Raw genomic sequence first — 7468 nt, 5'->3', positions numbered from 1 at the left:
TAGGAAATATTATATAATTTTTTTATTATGATTTTTTTAAAATTATTTTTATTATTTTTAATATTAAATTAATTAATAATTACAACTATAAATTTTCTCTTACAATATTTCCTGCATGGATTTTTTTCTTTTATTTTTTTGTTATGATTTTTTCTAAAATATTTTTATTCATGTTATTTTTTAAATATTAATCTATTTAAAAATTTAATTTTATAGTTTTTTTTTTTAAAATATTATAGATTGTAATAGTTTTTTTTTATATAATTTTTTTTATTTTTTTATAATAATATACAAGTATGTATAAGCTCGTGGCATCTCATGGACATGATATCTAGTATTTATTATGACGTGTTTTTCGTTTATTTAAATAAATTCCAAGAATCTTCGTCCCGCACTGGCCTAAACCCCTGGGCTCCACACGGATATATTTGCTATGACGTGTTTTTCGTTTATTTAAATAAATTCCAAGAATCTTCGTCCCGCACTGGCCTAAACCCCTGGGCTCCACACGGATATATTTGCTATGACGTGTTTTTCGTTTATTTAAATAATAAGAATCTTCGTCCCGCGCTGGCCTAGCCGCTTGGGCTCCACACGGTGCAGACTTGACTAGCTCTGCATATGATGACATATTTTATGCTCATCTCTCGTAAGTGGACTGTGTATTTCTCTCTCATCAATTATGGCGGCGGACTTTTGAGTAATTTTTCGAAGTGGACTGTAGTCTTAATACTGTGTGCATCTCCTCCCCCTACCTTTTCTGATGCTGATAAGATAATTTCATATTTGTGAGTTGCTCCCAGTGGCGGAAGCAGAGGGCTGTTAGGGCCGCCGCTCTTGCAAGTAATTTTTTTTCCTCTGAAAAATTAGATTTTTAGTTTTAATAATAAAAATTTTAAATTTTGACCCTCTTAGAATGTTTTTCCTAATTTGCCACCCAAACTAAAATTCATACAGTTTAACCCTGATCATTCACTGACAGGTTGCTCACCGTCGGATTTCCAACCTGAAAAGCAGAACCACTGCAATAATGTTGATAATGGGAGAAAGCTTACCTGTCTACTTGGTTGCCACCCACTTCTACTTTCAATTCTCATTGCAGAATTCAGTGTGTAAATAGGTCACCACAATTCCAAGTTCTTACAACAAGCATTCATTCTAGTCATTAATCCTGCAATGTTAATCCATTGGATTCAGATGCATCAGGCTTCCTTCTAAACCCTCCAGCTCCGCACTCCTCTTACTATCAGCCTAGGAAGGTGATGGTATTATTGATCTGGGTCTCAGTCTCAGTCTCAGAACCTTGCAACCTGCAGCTCATCATCCCTTGTTCCTCTCATTAACTCTTGTGTGTGTGTGTATTCAGATTACAGTCAGGATTGATGGATGAATAGATTTGCGGTTGAGATGAGTTTCATGACTATATTTATCGTTTATTATAACTCTTGTGTTTGAATTTATTAACCAAAACCTTTTTACAGTAAAAGTTAAACTTAACCCATGGTTAAAAAAATTAAAAATATAAAAACTAAAATTAAATAAAAAATTATTTTTTTATTGTGAAAAAGTTTGAAAAACTTTGATGTGATATTTGAAATTTCAATTTTTAAGATTTTTGTTTTTGTTCTTAAGCTTTGTTTGTTAAAAAGCAGTGTTCATTTTCAAAATGGTTTCATGAAAAATATTTTTTTTTTATATATTTAACAATATTATAAAAAATAAGTTAGAAAATATTTTATATTATTGGACTATGTTCTAAAAATGAGTTGAAAAATAAATTTTTAATTTTTTTTAAAAATTTATTAAAACAATAAAAATCAAATCTAAAAGATAAAACTTTTAAAAAAGGATAAAATTAAAAAAAATTAATTTCATTAATTATTTAAAATAAAAAAATTAGCAAAAAAAATAAAGATTGAATTTGAAAGATAAAAAAGTTGAAAGGCAATAAAATTAAAAAATAAATCTCAATTTCATAAATTATTTTAAATAAAATAAATAAATAAAATAGGGATCAAACTTGATAAATAAAAAATTTTAATTAAAAAAAGTTAAGAGAAAAGCAAATAAGAAATAAAATAATAAATATCAAAGTTGATATAAAAATCAAATTTTAATAGATGAGATTGAAAAATAAATAAATTAAAACAAATTCAAAATAAAATATATAGTAGTTAAATAATTGATGAGTAAATTTAATAAAATTAATAAATAATAAGATATTTTTGAATTTCTTATAACTTCTAAAAAATATATTCCTCCTAAAATAAAAAAATATTTTTTTATAAATCAAGTTTAATTTTTTTTGGCTGAAAAATCTATTGAGTAATTATTCTAATATTAAATAAATATGAAAAATATAAAAAATTATTTTTATAAAAATTATTTTTTATAAAACAAACAAGACTTTAAATTTTATTTGTTTAATGTTTAGAGGAAAGAGATAAAGTGATAAAAAAAGAAGAGAAGAGTGATAGAGTTTGGTTAGCCACGTTCCGACCATAAAAATACAATAGTAATATTAATATTAATGGGTTAATCTTAGTTGGATAGCTCAACAAAAATCAATTTTTCTTTAAATATACAAGTAAAAATAGATAAGTGTCCATTAACTTTGATGGGTGACGTCTTGCTGAGGTGCCATATACAAGGCTTTTCTTGTAGCTTGCGTGAAGCCTAACAAACTAACGTGAATTAGTCTTTGTGTTTCAACCATGTAGTAAATTCTGTTTCAATAGTTATTTTATATTTTTAACTAAAATAAAATGTTTTAGTTTTGAAGTGTTTTGTCTTAAGGTTAGGATTGTACTGTTTATATATATATATATATATACACACACACATACACACCAAACAAATATAATTGTAAAATTTAAAATATTTTTAAATAGTTAAGATTAAATCAATCTTTAACTTAAAGTAATTTAACTTAAATAAAATATCAAAATATTATGAAAATAAAATGTTTTAACACAAATATTTTAAATATAAAGTTAGATTAATGTTATCAAGACTAATAGGATCTAAAACATTCCTTATTTTGTTCAAATTCCTACAAAGTATAAACATGAAGAAAAAAACGTAAATATAAACCATATATATTAGTGACAAATTTAATTTTAAAAAATTAATATCATTGTTAATGAAAATAGTAATAATAATTTTCAATATTATTATTAATATCATTGTTATTGAAAATAATAATGAAATTTTTTTTTTATATTTGGGTGGTTTAATTAATTAAATTGAACCAGGTTTAATTTGATTCAATGATTTTTCAAGACTAGAATGAAATATGTGGAATGAAATCGAAACATTTCAGCTGAAATTTAGCTATAAAATCTAGAACAGATCGAGATTAGCTAAAATCTAGAACAGATCGAGATTTAAAATGAAATGAAAGTTATTTAATTTTATTTTATTTTTTTAATTGATATAAAATATTTTAATCATTTAAAAAAAACAAAATAAAATTAATAACCTTGATGTTAGCGTTAATTATTCCCATTTCAAACACAAGATTTTGAGGGCAAAGTCTTGGAAGTCACCTTGGCCAAAAGTCTAGACACGCAGTGGCCTCCAAATATATAGATTAATGGCAAGGACTTGGACTTTCAAATTGTCTTTGTTCTCAGTTTTCCACATGAAAGAATTCTCGCAAGGATACCTTATTAAGGATTCATGGGGCGGGCCCAGCTAGCTTTAGCCACAGTTTCCATGAAACCTCCAAACCTCGCAAATTTCTCTACCCTTCAGTTTAATACATCTTGCCATGGCATTAATTCCCAAACCATCTCAGTCAACCCATGCCACCCAACCTAGAAATTCTAGCTCCGCCCATGTATGATTATTATATATAAAAACACACACACACACCTATGTTCTCATCGAATGTGCTTTGTATTATTACAGGAACAATGGCTTCTAAGAAATTTTTATGTTTTTGGAACGCTTTCTTGATTGTCATACTTCTTTTGTCTTCTGCAATGGGATCAAGGGATCTGTCAGAGATTGCCAGGCCTCTTATGATTTGTAAGTCGGACCTGCCCCTTCTTAATTTCTTGGTTCTTCAAAATGTTGCTGAGTTAGAAAAGCTTAATCAAATGATGAGTTTATTTGTGTTAGGATACTGCTATATATATATTTGATAAGATAAAAGATAAGAGATAAAATAAAATCAGAAATAAAATATAAAAATTTATATGGTTTATTTAATTAGATTATATCTATAAACAAATATAAATTTTTTTTATTAAGTAATGCAAAAATTACAATCTCTCTTAAATAATATGAAAATAACTAAGAATTTTTTTATTATTAGAAGAAAATACCTCACTTATTTTATCATAAATATTTTACAACTTTGTGGTATTACTCTCTCTTTACTTTTCTCTTCTTCTTTCTATCTTGATGTGCATTTAAGATTTAGATGTATTATCTATTTATGTACAAGAATGATAAGACAAAGACCATAAATTATATCACCAATTATAACATAAATTATACTAGTAATTCATCTTCACTTATATTTCACTAATTATGCCAACAATTTCATTAATTTTGCCAACAACTCTACTCATTTTTATCTTTCACCAATTATGTGGATTTAATTAATTTAATTAAGTGGTTACTTTACAATTTGAACATCTCATATGTTCATAGCAACTCTGAATAGAGATACTTAATTAGCTTAATCATCAAAGAAAAATAAAAGAAAAGGGATATTTAGCTAATTACCTTTTAAAAGAGGACCAGGGAAAATCTTTTCTTTTTATAAGGATTAATTCTGATTGCATATGTGGGAGGCCACTTCATATGAATCCAACAGTGTGCTTTAGTTATTCATACGTTATTTAAGCCCATATGACTCTATGTAATGTACTTCAACATATTAGGGCTAACTAAATTTCTTAAGTGGCCGAAGGCATAAACGCAAGCATGCCAGTACCATATGTTATCTCTGTTATAAACTCTTCTTTTGCCTTACTCCATTGTTATTTGTTTGAAAAATAAATTATGTATCTCCGAGGTCCTAAAAGGAAATTATGAACTATCTTATGGCATAATTAATTTCTTTGTGTTCATGCAGTTGAGAAGGCTGGAGGAATTCAAAGCGGTCCTCCACGGGACGGCCATTACAAAGTTGGTCCCTCCACCGGTCCAACGGCTAATTAGCTGAATTTCATGACATCTTTTATTGAGGACAAAATAACGCAAATATTTAATAGTTTAATATTGTGATATATGCATCTACAGTCAATAAATTTCTGTACGCATTATTAAGCGTACCTTGCAATCCTGGTTTTTGCCTTGCATTATATATGGTGAAGCGTTGAGGTTGATATCAAAAGTTCCTGCTGCTGAAAGTTAGTGTTACGTTTAGTTGTACCTTTGATTAATTTGTAGAGCTTTACATCTTCTTGTAGCTGGCAAGAGAGAAATAAAGGAGACGAAGATAGTATAGTATCTTTTATTTTATTATGAAGAGTTTCAATGGATTTCTGTAATCCCATATGAGATTTATCACTGAAAATATCGATATACGTGAGAACACTTTACATGCCAACTTCTTAGAAATTAGCCTTCACATTCTCAATCGATGCTAGCTTATCACGAAATTGAAAAAACGAGAATGCCACTGTATATTAATAACGACAGTCACCGCTAGCAGTGGCACCATCAACAATCAGCGCTGGCAAAGGCACCATCAATAGCCGTCAGCAACACCACCACCACCACCAACCTCCTCCCCTTTGCATCCTCACAGCACTGCTTTCCTACCATCAAATTTAATACTCTCTCCTAATTAAGAAACCCCATGAATGAAAATCGGAAACACAAACAAATGAGGTGGTCGTCTCTCTCTCTCACTCGTATTGTTGCAAGAGCAAAATAGAAGAAAATAAAATAAAAATTTACGAAGAATAGAGGCTGAGTCTTGCCACTTTGAACATATTAGTTGAGATTGGAAATTTAGTAATGGTCTCTTTGCTAGCTATTCACTCAACTCTTGGAAAAGGTAGTTTTTGTGACTGTGGTCTAAAAAAATAAATTTAAATAAATTATTTTTAATTATAATTGTTTAGATTAAAATACATATTTGAATAAAATTATGATTAAAATTATTATTTAACAAAGAACATGTCCAAGATGTTTGGTTAAAATAATTGTTGAAATTGATATTGGTAATAAAATGATAAAAAAGGATATGCATTAATTTTTTATTTTATAATATATTAATGTGCATTTCATTATTAATACATTGTAAAAACAACCATGCAAATTACAATACTAATTTTATTGTCCCATTAAACTTCTCAAACATAATCCATAAAGAAAGACCTCTAGTTTTCATAAAGTTGTGAACATGGAACTATATAGATTAGAACAATTCGTAGGAGGGATTAAATTATGTAAATAATTGTTGAGAATGAAAACATTTGTATATTTTTATAATTTACAGATACAAAAACTTGGGTCTCATGAAATTTTTAATTTATGCAAAAATTAGCTAGCTTTGATTTTTTGATTAGTTCAAATGAGAGTAATGAGAGTGAAGTTATTTTGGTATTATGAATAATAAATTCAACAATAATAAAATACAGTTTAATCAAAAACAAAGAAAAAACATAACAAAAAGAAGTAGCTTCTCAAAAACTGAAATCAAAACTCATAAAATTATGGTTAAATAATAAAACAAATGCTAAATCATAGCGAAACGGGCTCAAAATCAAATTGAAAAGAAAGAGAGAATTAAGTTTGAGAAATTCAAAGAAAAGGAAAGGACAAAGCGATAATTAAAAAATTAAGTTTAGTTAAATATTCAAATCAAAGAAGATGAAAATTAAATCCATTAAATCGAAGCTCTAAATTAATATTATCACTCTCATTGTATATGCTTCACTTCAATCTTTCCCCCTCAAATTACATGATGATCTGCACTTTATATTTATATTTATATTTATATTTATATTTATACAGCTATATATTTTCATCCCTTCTTTACTGCTTTTCTTAGAATAATAATTAGTATTCTTATAGAGAAAAAAAATCCTTAAATATCCATATATCACTAATATTCTTTATATCCACTGAACTTGCATTTGTTTTATAATACAAAGTAATTATCACCTTTTGATATATTAAGTCTTAAATAAATAAAGAATATATATATGTGAAACCTGCTTCTATTTGTATTTATTACAAGTTAGTTGTTATCTCTCACAAGTTAAGCACGGGTTATAACCTGTTCCGTTGTGCAGCGAATTTATTTTTAGATTGCATTTTTTTAGAGATTTTTTTTAAGTGTTTCTAATAAAATTTTAAATTTTTTATATTTTTTACTTCACATCAAATTAATATTTTTTTTAATATTTTTAGAGATGTTTTAATATGAAAAATAAAATTTAAAAATAAAATAATTATTATTTTAATATATTTTTAAATAAAAAATATTTTAAAATACAAC

The 7468-nt window shown here is 26.9% G+C and overlaps 1 long non-coding RNA gene across 1 annotated transcript; it reads left to right on the top strand.

The window, feature by feature from the left end:
* Positions 1 to 3636: 3636 nt before the first annotated feature.
* Positions 3637 to 5480, top strand: LOC105115598 (uncharacterized). The gene is made up of 2 exons (XR_840367.1): positions 3637 to 4032; positions 5090 to 5480. It is a non-coding gene; the product is annotated as an uncharacterized LOC105115598 (long non-coding RNA).
* Positions 5481 to 7468: the final 1988 nt, after the last annotated feature.

This window comes from Populus euphratica, unplaced genomic scaffold (genome assembly GCF_000495115.2).
Source record: "Populus euphratica unplaced genomic scaffold, PopEup_1.0 scaffold734.1, whole genome shotgun sequence".
NCBI classification, from domain to species: Eukaryota; Viridiplantae; Streptophyta; class Magnoliopsida; order Malpighiales; family Salicaceae; genus Populus; species Populus euphratica.
This window is presented reverse-complemented; position numbering and strand designations above follow the sequence as displayed.